Below are 14,414 nucleotides of genomic sequence, written 5' to 3'. Positions count from 1 at the left end.
TCTTTTATTTGTGTTTTTAATTATCTGTTATGTTTTTTTTTTAACAATCAACATGCAATGTTTGTAACAATAACAAAAAGAAATAAAATGTGTAATCTCAGTTGTGAATAATAGTACACCAAAATATTAACAATAGTTAGAACAAAAAGACTGTCGGGGCTTTTCATTTATATTTTCATTTATAAGCCTTTCTTTATTTCCCTTTAACAGACAGGTATAACTTCTGCAATCTGAAAAAAAATGTAATTTTTAAAAAACAACCCCGAGATGTTCTCTGTTGCCCTCATGATAAAAGTACAAAATAGATTAGAATGTATATAATTTTTTTCATGATTTGGCCCTTGCTTTTACCACAAGCCAGCTCTCTTACTATATCCTCTACCGCAGTCTGAGGCTGGACAGAACAACTTTCAGTTCTCTACAAACAGCAAAGCTCACTCTCCTCTCTAGGCATTTGCTCCTGCCCATATGTCCTTTCCTCGCTTCTCACAACTCCTTTACTGGAAAACCTCCCTCACCCTTCACATGCTGCTTGGTCAGGAGCCTTGTGCATACCTACATCATTTCATTAATCACATATCATTTTCTGTTTTCTTGTCTTTCTCACTCACCAGGTTCTCAGCTCCTATGAGGAAGTACTTTAATGAGTGATCAACTATTGTTGTCAAAAGAGGTAATGAAATAAGAGAATGAAGGAGACCAGCCTCCACGTATCACATGCTGCCGTGGGCATCTCATTTATTTTATCTCATTATATGAAGTAGGTATTATTTTGCCCCTTTCCAGATAAGGAGACAAAGGTCCAAAGAATTTAGGAATTTGGATCACCCTGAGCAGCCCCCAGCACATAGTAAATGCTAATAATTACAGAATAAAAGAACACACATAGTCTGTGGTAATTTCTCTAACAGCAAAATGAAATGAAGAATTGAGCTTATTATCTGGATAACTAGAACAAAAAACACCTTGTTATGAGGATGAGATTGAAAGTAGCAATGGGAATAGGTTGTTTATTTTACTTTTTCCTTTCTGTCCTGAATTATTTTAGATGGCTACAGAGAGTGCCTGGATTCATCTGCATTAAAACCCCTGGAGAATTTTTATAGGTTGAACCAAAACAGAATAATGAAATGAACCCTCTTAGGCAGAAAAGCAGAAGCAGACATGAAAGATGATTTCTCTGAATTATTTGGCCTTTATAGGAAGAACCATGATGAGCTTCTAGAAAATACATTATTGATGTGATGTAATAAGGTGAGCTTTCTTTTTTTCTTTTTTTCTTTTCAAATAATGACTTATTTTATATTAACTGTGGTATGAAACATTGCCACTAAAGGTTGTTCTCAGCACAAGTGAATTGTATTTGATTTCATACCCTGCCTTTTCCATCTATTTCAATAGCTCTCATGTTTTGTCAATGAGGTTTTATTCATGTCATTATTCGATTTCCAGTTCAGCATGGATTCAATGGATTCAAGAGATTTTTCTTCCCCAAATCATACCCTCTGTTCCCTACACTCTTTCTTTGATTTCTGAGTAATGCCTAGTCAGTTCACACTTATCTCCATATATCATTTCCTTCTGCATAAAAATAACACTCTTTAATTGTGTTACAGTTGAGAAAATAGATGTTTCCAAATAATTAAATATTTTTTATTTTAAAAGGGCAGCCGCTACTTAATATCTTAAAAAATATTAAAATCCGCAGCCCTGTTCTCTTATTTTATATACAAATCCCACTTGCATTCAAGATTGTTACTGGAGTACCAGCACAAACAAACTCAAAATCCAATCAATAGAGGAAGAATGGTTCATTAGGGCTTGCAAATATTAATGTTCTTCCCATTTGATTCTTCTCATTATCATTCAGTAATGATTTATTTGTTGTCTATTTAGCATTCAGTTGGCACAAACATAAATACATACTGAGCAAATGTCCATTTTCTTCCTTTCTACAACAGAAAGTCTCATGTGTCAGGCACTGTGCTAGACACAATCTCTATTCTCTTGGAGCTTACAGTACAAAAGGAAGACAGATGAAGTCACACTAATGAATGTTCAACTACATATCAAGATGAGCGCCCTAAAGAAAAGGAATTTGGTTGGAGGAACTTCTCTGGGGTGGGTCAGTCAAGTGGCACACTTGGCAGACCTTTAAACTGTGGTCTCTGGCAAATCTGTAGCCTGCCTGGGCTGCCTGTGATCACACTGAAACACTTGCCCTGCTAGACACTTGAGATGAAAAACTTGCTAGACCTGACCTGGCCTGAATTTTAAAATTCAGTTGGAAAATCTTCTGCTTCTACTATTAGCACTGCAACACATTATATTTTCAGGTTTAAAATAAGAAGTTTCATCTTGGGGGTGGCTGCCCATCTACCAAGGCTTCATTTAGAACATGTAGTCCTGAGTGTTTGAGTACCCATGGCAAAGAAGGGTGTAGGACAAGCACCAGAGAAAAATCTTTGAGTGTGTGGCAATGGCTAGGCAACATGGCAGCGTACAGGGGCTTTGGCAGCAATGCACGGTGTTCCCTCGACGACTCTGTCCTGTTTCACCATTGCTCACAAAGAAACTCCCTTTGCACACACATGCACGCACACACGCACACACACCCCTTCACATCAAATGCATACACTTAATTAGAAACATTAGGGAAAAAAGTAATAAAGCAAGGTACTTGAGTCCATTAGGAAAACTTAAACCCAGGGATGGAACTAAATAAGTAAAATGAAAAATTGGCCTTTTGGCAAATATTCATGGTCAAGGTAGACATTACACTTGGGAATGATTGACTGGGTCTAAGGTTTAGTGAGTTCATGTCAGGTACTTGATGACTTCACATGGAACAAGTATCATCTTACCAAATTGCAAAAAAATACAACTCAGAAAGTTAAGTCACTTATCCAAGGTCACTTCACTTCTAAGTGGCAGACTAAATTTAAACTTGCTTCTTCAGAGTTCTTTTCCCATCATCATTTTAGGAAAAAGATGTTGAAATTAAAAACATGATGTAAAATCCAGAGTTCATCTTGTGATTGCTGGAAAGGCTTATAGAAAGGATCCTGGGTGAGGAATGAAAGGTCTTATGTCCTGGTTGCCAACATAATAGGTCACCACATAAAGGACAAGCCATCCTTCTTTAGAGAGAACCAGTTTTTTCTAGGGTAAAAAACAAGGCCCTTACAAAACCGAAGGCATGGCCCATGAAAGAAATAATTGATAACCTGGACTTCATTAAAATTAAAAACTTCTGCTCTGTGAAAGCCACTGTCAAGAAAAAGAGAGAACAAGTCACAGACTGGGAAAAAAATATTTGCAAAAGACGCATCTGATAAAGGACTGCTATCCAAAAATTCTTAAAATATAACAATAAGAAAACAGTTAAAAAATCGGTCAAAGACTTTAACAGACACCTCACCGAAGAAGATACAAGGATGGCAAATAAGTATATGAAAAGATGTTCTACGTCATGTATCATCAGGGAAATGTAAGTTACAATAACAATGAAATACTTATTATACACCTATTAGAATGGCCAAAATCAGAATACAGCCAAAACCAAACACTGATGAGAATGTGGAGCAACAGAGACTCTCATTCATTGCTGGTGGGAATGCAAAATGGTATGGCCCTTTTGGAAGACAGTTCAGTGGTTATTTACAAAACTACATATACTTTTATTTACAAAACCACATATACTCTTACCATACAGTCCAGCAATTGCACTCCTTGGTATTTACTCAAAGGAGCTGAACACTATGTCCACACATAAATCTGCACACAGATGTTTATAACGGCTTTACTCATAATTGCCAAAACTTGGAATCAACAAAGATTTACTTTGCTAGATGAACAAATAAATAAACTGGTACATCCAGACAATGGAATATTCAGTGCTAAAAAGAAAGGAGCTATCAAGCCATGAAAAGACGTGGAGAAATCTTAAATGCATATTACTAAGCAAGAGAAACCAATCTGAAGGCTTCATTCTATATGGTTCCAACGGTATGACATTCTGGAAAAAGGAGAACTATGGAGACAGTACAAAGATCAGTGTTTGCTGGGGATTTGGGAGAGGCAGAGATGAATGGGCAGGGCACAGAGGATATTTAGGGCAGTGTAACTCTTCTGAATGATACTATAGGGATGGATATATATCATTATACATTTGTCCAAACTCATAGAATATACAACACCAAGTGAGAACCCTAAATTAATCTCTGGACTTTGGGTGATTATGTTGTATCATTGTAGGTTCATTGATTGTAACAAATGCACCACTACAGTGGGAGATGTTGACAGTAGGGGGGGCGGTGCAGGTGGATGGGTGGGGCATCCCTACCTTCTTCTCCGTTTTTCCATGAACCTAAAACTGCTCTGAAAAAGATAATAAGGTCTTCTTAAAATAAAATAAAAAACATGGCCTGTATAATATTTTACTTTATCCAGTTCTCCAGTTGATAATCTCTGATCTAGAATCCAGTTGGATTAGTGATGATTTCGTTTTTTTTCTCAAAGATATCCTTATGATCTACTCCTTCGCTATCTCATCTCTTTTCTAGTTTTTATCCTGATTTCTATAATAATGTGAGTTCCTTGCTTGACAAATATTAGTTTATTATCTTGATTCTTCTATTCCTAAATGCATATTTTGATCAATACTGTAATAGCAACTTAGCATTTGTGGAAAGGGAAATTTGTAGGAACTTGTAGGAAAGAAACATGTACATACTTACTAGTTTCCAAGCAGTTTACATAATAGAGAGAGCATTTAATCCTTATTACAGCACCATAAGTCAATATTATGACCATTTTACATGTGGATAAACAAAAAGGCTCAAAATCAAGGTCATATAGCTCATGTTCCCATATGCTATTTGGCATGTAGTTATTGCACTGTTACATCTAAATCCACTGCAGTAGGGAGAGGGTGGTATTTAATGATGGTAGTGGTGCCATAATATGACACAATTCACGGCTCAATTTTAGGTTGGAGGTTAATCTTCCCAGTCCTGTCACCAGAGCATGCAGAACAGTAACCCTGCAAGAGGACACAGCTGGCAGTGCCACGACGCACAGCAGGGGCAGGGGCTGCAGCACCACCAGCCAAGTGTAAGCTAAAAAGCAATGGCCAGACAACAACAACAACAAGAAGCAATAGCTAAGGACTGTGGAAAGCCCAGAAGGGGCTATTCCTCCATAATGAGGTACAGAAGGAAATGGATCAGATTCCCCCAGAACCAGGCCATTAGGCTTGTTGTTTAAGAGTTATTACCAGTTACACAGTGAGTGCGTTCTGGACCCTCTTGCATATCCTTTAGAACTAATCAAATATAACCATAGTTATTCCATCAACTTGTACATGGTTCTCATCACAGAGTAAGAGCTAACTCTTTCTATCTATAAATTTGATCGTCATCTTCATGAGGGCCTAATTTATACACCTCGTGCAGGTGTTTTTTGTTGTTGTTTTTTGTTTTTTTACCCTTCAGGGGCACTCAAGTAGTACCAGATGCCACTAGATGGCCGCTGGGAACAGATCCTTGATTTGTTCACCATGATGATTGGGTACAAATAGCTGTTAAGAATTGGGGCCAGGTTGAATTGCTCTGCCTAATCAGGAAGGAAATTATTTTAATGAGACGAGAAGAGGAGGGAAGAAGAGAGCCAGTGGATGCTGTCACGGCAGAAGAAGAGGCTGGTGTCCAGAGGCCATACTGCCAGGAGGTAACTTTAAAGAACAGAAATCTCGAATGGGAGGTTTTAAAGTGATTTGCTGTGGAACATCTGATGTAAACACCCTCCTCTGCCCCCAAGGACTCTTCAGTAAAGTCTGCGTCATTCCCCAATGCTTCTATCCGTAGCTTCTTAGCAGAGAATTAGCCAAGTGCTGAGCATCTGGGCCGGTGCAGGGTGCAGACAGAGGCAAGAGGCTGGGGGAGATGGCACAGCTGGCATAGACCTCGCCTGTGGAGGCCATCTCCGTCATCACTCAGAGTTGAGATTCTGATGTCTCACAGGAGGAAGAGGGGCAAGATACAGAAGAAGAAAAACAGAGGAATAAAGAAGGAAAGAAACATTGGGGGGCAGCCCTGGCCTCAGAGTTGTTTAATTTCTCTTTGGATGTGCAGAATTTGAGATTTGAACCCAAGTCTCTCTGACCTCCAAGCCCTGTATGGTCTACTAAACTGTAAGCATACAACGTAATCTGCATTTCTAAAAGTCAGCCCGCCACGTAAACTCAGTCCCTGCTGATGACAAGAAGCAGAGCAAACTGTAATGGTTCCCAGGACACAGTGAAAACACCCAAAGTGCCAGAAAGGCTTTCCCAGCCTCCCCTCAAACAGCTCCAGACTACTGTCTAATCTTACTTTCCATTTCCAGGAACAGCTGTAGTCTGCAGCATTTCATGCTGTCGCTTGTCTCCCTCTGGGCTTCCCTTTTGCTTCTCTTTTCCACCCGAGTCCTTTGTGTTCTTCATGTCCCTGCTTCCATCATCCCACCCCCTTTAGGAGGGCTTCCCAATTCCCTTCCTGATCCTGCTCACTCTCCCATACTTCTGTCGCCTGTCTCAGGTCTGAGGTCGACTTTAGCCATCTGTGCCTTCCCCCACAGACCCAGCATAGTACAGAGCGTATAATCGGTTCCCAATAAATAATGTTTACATTGAACTTAAAGACGATGGGTCTCTAACTTTATTTGCAGCTAACCTTAATAGCCCCTAGAGGTTTCTCCTAAACAATAGGAAAATCAGATTTCAGTGATCTAATGCAGATTCAAACGCAGCAAACCCAGCATAACTGTCTTGTAATTGGCACATGTGACTCCTGGTGCTTGATTTAGACGTTGCCCGCCCGACCAGATTATATGTTTATATGAGACACAATTAGGAGGATGAAATGATGATGGAGAGAAAAAGTTCTATTGATTCTGTTTCAAGCAACTCAGCCTATCAGCAGGGTCTGTGTGCCCGCCAGATCCAGTGCATCAATCACCAGAGGCTTGAGGCTTTTTGAGGTGAGCCATGAGCTCGAGGGGGCCCAGTGGTTGCTCAGGTTGCTTGGGGAGATGCACCTGCTTAGATGCCATTGGAATTTCCAATTTTTTGGCAAAGGTCCTTATACTAGCTGGAACCACAATTCCAGAAGATTCTAGGAGGGGCTGTCTACACTGCCCTCAGGCTCATAGCTACCAGACCTGTTCTGCAGGAATCTAGAAAAGCAGTGCCTGTCTCTTCCTTAAAGCCTTAATTGGCATAGAGGAGATTTCATCCTCCCAAAAAGGCCACGGAGAACGACAGCAGTGTGGTAAATAAAGCATCCTGACCATTGAAATGGTAACTATTTATCCCATGAGCACTTACACCCAAATGGAAACAAACAAAATCATGAAGCGGTTTATGTCCTTATTTGTTATTGCCAACATTATTCTTTTACAACTACATACTGTTTTCCTTTACAAAGTCCCCAAAATGTTTCTCAGATGTATGGACACTAATATTCCTAAAAATGAGCAGATACTGTTGAGTGCCATATCTTATCCCTGCTTCGACAGGCTTCTTCTCTAAGTTTAGCATCATTTGAAGATGAGGTAGAAAAAGTGGTAAAGGGAGGAGCTAGACAGACAGACAGACAGGGATAAAAGAGAGAGCCAGAAAGAAAGACATAGAATGAGACAAACACCAGGAGGGAAAGAAATAGTGTCAGAGTCAAAAATAGAGACAGAGTGATGGATGCACAGATGGAAACACAGAACCTGGCAGAGCAGACTGACAGACCACTACGGCTGGTCCAACATAGCCTTCCCCCTAACCAGTGCCAGGGGTGCCTGGGGCTAAATCATGCCTAAGACTTTTTTCCCTCACAAGCAGCAATCTCTCTGTTTCCAGCCACATCTCCCCCTCTCTTCTCTCCCTCAAAACCCATCAGCCCTCTAAGGCTCCTGTGTCCCTCCCTAACTGTGACCCAGTCTGGGGTTGGCAGTGACAAGGAGATGCTTCACTGAGTAATAGAGTAAGAAAGAGAGTCAAGAGAAGAGAACACAAGAAAACAGCTATGGGGAGAAAAAAGTAAGGGAGAGAATATGGGTGATATGTAATAAGGATTTTCACATTACAAAGTATGTCTGCTGGGAGTCGAGTAGGCAGGGGGTGGGAGGGTTATCTCCTTGCTTCACCAGAGTTCCTGGAAGGTGAGAGTGGGGCCTTTTCTGTGCTCCCTGCTTTATGACTCAGGTGCCAGCCATCTGGTGACCTCCAAGTTCCCTAGCTTTTAGGGCTGACCTTTCCTTTCAATAGTTAAGTGATAGTGACTTATATATTTTTTTAAGATGTTATTTATTTATTTGACAGAGATAGAGACAGCCAGCGAGAGGAGGGAACACAAGCAGGGGGAGTGGGAGAGGAAGAAGCAGGCTCATAGCGGAAGAGCCTGATGTGGGGCTCAATCCCATAACGCCAGGATCACGCCCTGAGCCGAAGGCAGACGCTTAACCGCTGTGCCACCCAGGCGCCCCGATAGTGGCTTATATTTAAGAAATACACGCTTAAGTTCATAGAACTCAAATGTCATGATGTCCTGCAACTTATATGCCAATGGCTCCACAAAAAAATAATAATAATACAAATAGTAAAAATTAAAATCATACATAGAAAAGGAGAAATAAATCAAACATAGCCAAATGTTAACAATTCTTGACTCTGTGGTGAGCATACAGGAAGTCAGAGTGATATTCATTCAACATTTCAGGATGTTTAAATTTTTCATTTATAAGAGGTTGGAATTTTTTTAAAAAATAATAAAAAGGAAGAAATAAGTAAGTAGAAGGCCTTGCCCAGTGGGGAGGAAATCAATGCGCTCCCTACATTTCCTCAGGGCTCAACTTGCTCAACTGATTTCCTGTGCCTATTACATTATCTTCTTGTTTGATGGTGCCCCTTTCTCTTCCCCCCACATAGACCCAAACATGGACTACAGCCCCTTCTTCCTTGATTTCCACAAAACTCACCTGCAAGGCAGGTGCGTACCATCACTTTGACCGTGGGGTAATGTGATGATCCTGGAGCAATGGGGGCAGGCTTACATTGCACACATCATAGGATATGTGCAATACATGAAACGGATGATTCTTAAATCAAAGCCACAAACACTGTTTGCCTTTATGGTTTCTAAATGAGTATACACTTTAACATCTTATTCTTGTAGTAATATTTTCAATAAAGGGAGACACTAAAGGTTGCTGTTTCTAGAAGTTCCCTGGCTAGTCCTTCCACTAGGAGAGCCAGCTTTAGTTTTTCTGCTGGTCGTCTCTTCTCACGACCCAGCCTCCTCAAGAATCATCCTCCTCGCAGCCAGCAGATTCTCTTTCCTCCTCCATTCCCTTCCTCTCTCTGTCTGCACAAACTCTGAATTCAACTCAATTTTTCATGCAGAACCACTTGCTTCTCTCTATATTCTGTCCCCTGCTTCCAAACCTTAGATCTGTCTCGGTGGTAGGAGGGGGAGCTGCATTCTACAGAACCACAGATCTATTAATTCATTCGGTTAAGCGAAAGATCATTTGCCCCCTGAGAGCAATTATGCTAGCAGAGTGCAGAAACATCCATGCCGTGTTTATTTTAAACATCAGTTTAAAAAATTCTTGCTACCCTGAACTGTGGCTTCACCAAAGAACCCTGTTTAAAATGTGGCAAACACTCAGTAGCAATTTGTATGGGGACTTTGTCTGCAAAGCCAGCCACAGAAAAGCAGTCCTGTTTAAAATGAGCTATAAGAATGCTGCTGTCATTGTATTTTCCTGGGTCACTAGCCTGGGAGAGGACAATTGAGACAAAGTAAAGAAGTCTTGCCTCCGCCCCATTTTCCCAGGCTGGTGATCTGCCCAACTATCATTGGGATTTGACTCAACACTCTGGCCAACAGCTCTCTTCTGTCTGCTTCTCTTTGGGGCCTTAATTTGTTCTTTTTATGCCAGGGTCACATACTTGTCCTGGATCTCATCTGTTCCTGGAAAATCTGCTTTACCTGAATTGTCCCCACATTGTCCAAGCTGTTTGGCTTCATGTGAGCTGGGCTCAGTGACCTCTGTCCTGCATATAATTTTGCCAGACCCAACTTTCACAGCAACATGAAAACCTTGAGGAACATCATCCCTGCCCTGTTATTTCTTCCTCTGCTATCCCAACTCCTACAAGATGTTGCTTACCAGAGAGGCTTATTTCCATTCTCCACTTTGAAGGAAGCCAGTGCACTCATGCACTCTCTGCCTTGCTTCTGGAACTTCACACCATCAGAAAGAACTTTAGAAACATTACTGGTCTACGACTAGCCAAAAACACCCTCGTTCTGGACAAGACCACCTTGGAGTCTTTTACTTGCAATAAAATGGAAGCTTCAGGACAGTAAGAAGTAGAAACTTGTTCAAAGGTCTCACTCTCCCATCCCCTATCAAATGAAGTACCAGAGAATATTTAAACAGCACTTGCAGTCTGGGTAAAGGGGGGCTTCTTCAGATGCAGATCCTTCAGGCCCCAGATCTGCATGGAGCCCCACTGAGTGTGTGATGGTCCTTGCAGCAGCCACTGTCTGTGAGTAACCAGCACAACACTTTTCAGGGCAGGGTAGTCTTTTCCAACCTCTTGCTATTGCCGTTCAGGCCAAAAGTTATGATCATAATCTTACCAGATTTGGGGCACTATGGGATAAATGTTATTCTAGTTTCAGTAGAAACATAAAAGCAAGATTTCCAGACAAATGGGTTTTTAGCTTAGGGTTTGCAAAAGTTACATGTTCTCATTCATTGTCATTGCAGTTGCCCTGCAGAGGAGCATTTAGACATTCTTGTGCTTTTCCTACAAATCTGCAATTAATAGCCACAGCCTGTTAATCCTGTTTCCCATAACTGACAGGGTCAGGAGTCTACTGAAACACCCACATGCCAGCAAGTGGCACCATTCTGAAAATGTCCGCTTTTCTTGAGAACCCCATCCCCATCCTTTTATAGGTATATGACTACACTCTGCCTCAGTGACTGGTCCAGGGTTGGCAACCTCTTCATCCTGGAAATCAAAGTCCTTCCCATGGAATGAAGCTCAGGAGAGACAGCCCTTTCCTCTCCAGAGGGAAGATTTGGAAAATGTTGAGTCCAGAGCCACTGCCTGCCCCTATGCCGATTACATGTCCCAAGCCACCCTTTAGAAAGAGAGAAGGAACCCAACACGAACAAGAAAAGCAGAGGTGAATGGTACCAAGGGGGCCCAAATTTCTAGGGTCAGAAGTCCTGAGAAGAGCCCTGGGTACAGCCTTCCAAAAGTTCTGCTTTTAAGTTGTGTTCTTCTTTTCTGATGTTAGTTTTGACTTTCTCAAGTACCCTAGCCCCTCCAATAAATATTTTTATGCTTAGGTGAATCTAAGTTGGTTTTCTAATTCCTGGACTTCAAAGAATCTGACCTGACAAATGGGCCATAATTGATTAACCTTATCTTAACAGTTGATATAATTACTATATGCCAGGAATTGTGTCAGGCCTTGAGCAAATGCAAAGAAGTAGGATGGCTTCCATCCTTCCTGTGCTCACAACCTGGAGGTGGGTAGCGATGCAGGGAACATACCTGCATAGCACTCCTTTCTCTCAGTGCCTGGATTTACCACCCTACATGCCCATGACCCATTCTCAGCATGCTACAGGACACTCACCCCACAGAAGTAGCAACTGCCCTTCGGCCCCTCTATATTCCTAGTGTTTAGTGCAGTCATAAAGACCTTCTGAATATTTGTTATGGGAATAAGTGAAATGCAGCCATGATAACAACAATGCCACCTTATGATTTTCAGAGCCCTTTCAGATAAATTATCTCAAATGTCAAGAATATCCAGTCCATGGAATCTTTATAGCAGAAAGTTGGTGTTTATCAGGCATCACAGACACATAAAAACATCCTGTAAGACCTTCCACTTCCTTCCCTTGTCTTATCTAATCTTAATTTTGCTAAGTAGGCTTCCTTACTGGGAAAAGAATGAGCTAATGGCTGGGAGCAGGAAAGGAGCGGTGATAAAAGTATCTGATTAACTTGGTTACGTTTCCTGAAAATAAAATTCTTTGGTTTCTATTGAAGATGAATCTCAGGGGCTCAGGTACCTAAGAGCATGACCCTCCAACAGTGACCTGAGAGCCAAAGTTCAGGGTCCGCAAAGTTGCAACCCCAAGGTCTCATTCACTCACCATTCATTAAGCTCTGTTGGGTGCCCTTATGTACCAAGCATCATGGGAATTGTGATTGTCGGCACTCTTATGAGTTCACAAGCTATTACAGCGGTTCTCAAATTGACGTATACCCTGAAATCACTGGGAGAGCTTTAAAAAATACTGATACCTGAATCCCTACCCCCAGAAATTGTGATTTCATTAGTGTGGGGTATGCTCTGGATATTTGGAGTTTTAAAATGTCCCCACGTGATCCTAAACATTCAACCAAGGCTGAGAACCAGTGGTCTAGGAGAGAAAGATGAGTAAGCCAGGGATTATTGGAAAGGGTTTAAACCCATCACGCACTGGGACCCCATGAGGCCCTCTCCACTCAGGCTTATAAGACCCTGTGCAGCTTCACAGAGGAGGCAGCTGAGACCCAAGGGATCAGGATCAATCAGGTGATGATGTTTGGAAAATGGGAGAAGAATACTCTGAGCAAAAAGAACAGTAAATGTCACAGGAAAGTGCACTGAAGAGAGGTGTTGAACAGAAATGACAGCAAAAGGGAGATAGGAAGTGATAAAAATTGCGCTTGATGAGGTGAACAAAGATCAAAACACAAGAATTGAAGTTTTGAGATGTAATTCTGAAGGCAGCGGGGGCTTGCTACAAAGCATGCTGCGGGAGAACGAAGGCTGGGCTGCGTTAAAGACTGCCCCTCCTGAAGCCGTCACTCATCAGAATGGCTCCGATGGCCACGCCTATAAATAGGGCAGTCCCGTAGCAGCAAGGTTAATGTGGGTTGGTGATTGTTTTCATGATTTATCTTTCTTTTTAAAATCTCCTCTATACCTAGTCATAGTGTTTGATATATTTATAGGCTTCCTTTCCTCCCCAGGAGATCAAACTCACTGCACCATCCTGTTAACCTTCACTTGGCATCCCTAAAGGAGATGGCGAGGTAAGTAATATTAGGGAAAATTTTAAAACACTTAAAGTTTGAAAGACTTGCCAGAAATACAGTACAATAAGCTAAGAAAACACCAAATTCTGGGGCTGCTTTTTCCTCCAATTCTTAGGGTCCGATTTACCCACAAGATGACGTTGTGGAGAAGAACAGGTCAGCTTGGAGCATTTTTGCAGAGCAGGGTAGTGCTGAGTTTCAAGCTAACCTGCACTTAGAAAAAAATCAGAGGGGAATGAAATTGCTTTTTGCTCAGGGAAGCTTGTCCAATTTCAGTTCCAGGGGAAATAGTTAATTCATGAGGCAAGCTGTGAGAGAAATGAATGCACTGGTTCCCAGAGGAAAAGGGATCTGGCCAACTCTCTAACTGCTAATACAAATTTTAGGCTATTTTACATTTGCCCTCATGGGGGAGAAACTAGATATCGCTTATCTAAAACTAAAACATTTTGAATTGGATCCAACCTGGTAGATTTTTGCTAACTCAGCCACCACACGTTGAGGTTGGCCCATTTATTCGGTTTTGAGTCAGTCAACTGTGTTCCCCAGCAAACTGCTAGCTCTGTCAGGGAGGCCCAGATCTGATTTTTGGCTGCTCTTGCCTATATAAAGTTCCCTCTCACTTGAGCACCTGGACAAGGTAGTTTCAATTCACCTTTCCGTTCCAGCCTGAGTTCAGACAAAGAAGTCAGAGTATGGGTTAGACCAGTGCTTCCCACACTGTAATATACCCCCAGGTTACCCGGTTACCTTATGAGAGTGCAGACCCCACATTCTGCCCTTCTGCCAACTTCTCGGTGGCGATGATGCTGCAGGTGCGTGAACCATGCATTTTCTCTACCTGTTCTGAAGCTTTGAGGTGACCTCTCCTCTCAAAACCATCTTCCCCGTCAACCTGCTTCAATTTCTATCATTAGAGAATCTCTGAGTCTCAAAGGCCTTTTGCCCTTCCAGAGTCTCCTTTTTAAAACACTTTCCCTGGAGGATTAACATTTGATGCTCTCTCAGCTAACAGGATCAGGGATTAGGTTTCAATTGGTTGAAATCCAAACCAAAATAGAATGAGTTAGGGCTGTGGATACTAAAAGGACAAAGGCAGCAGGGAATAGAGAAAGGGACTCATTAATGACACAATCTTCCCCAGTGAAAGGGAAACTAACAAACAAATAAAAACAAAGCCACTCTTTCTGTCCTCAGAGGAGTTTCAAACCAGAGGGCATTACCTAGAACACACTGGAGAGTCATAGCCTTGGAGCTAAAA

The 14,414-nt window shown here is 41.7% G+C and overlaps 1 protein-coding gene and 1 long non-coding RNA gene across 9 annotated transcripts in view; one reads left to right on the top strand and one right to left on the bottom strand.

Annotated features, from left to right (window-relative positions):
• LOC117804197 overlaps positions 1–1,113 on the top strand; it is a 103,988-nt gene extending 102,875 nt beyond the window's left edge. The window contains exons 2-3 of the long non-coding RNA XR_004628540.1: positions 615–673; positions 1,049–1,113. This is a non-coding gene — a long non-coding RNA (uncharacterized LOC117804197). The remainder of the gene's footprint in view (positions 1–614; positions 674–1,048) is intronic.
• The window catches only part of GPR141 (G protein-coupled receptor 141), a 115,413-nt gene that overhangs the window by 86,132 nt on the left and 14,867 nt on the right, over positions 1–14,414 (bottom strand). For 3 of the 8 annotated variants that reach the window (XM_034670559.1, XM_034670588.1, XM_034670592.1), the window contains exon 1: positions 13,904–14,398. The exons of 1 other annotated variant lie outside the window; for it this stretch is intronic. The gene's annotated coding sequence lies outside the window, so the exon portion shown is untranslated. Of the gene's footprint in view, positions 1–13,903; positions 14,399–14,414 lie in introns of those variants that run through there. 4 more of the 8 variants (XM_034670565.1, XM_034670581.1, XM_034670573.1 and 1 more) reach the window with 2 other exon arrangements.

Source organism: Ailuropoda melanoleuca, chromosome 1, assembly GCF_002007445.2.
Source record: "Ailuropoda melanoleuca isolate Jingjing chromosome 1, ASM200744v2, whole genome shotgun sequence".
NCBI lineage: Eukaryota > Metazoa > Chordata > Mammalia > Carnivora > Ursidae > Ailuropoda > Ailuropoda melanoleuca.
The sequence above is the reverse complement of the archived record's forward strand: the minus strand, read 5'-3'. Positions and strand labels throughout refer to the sequence as shown.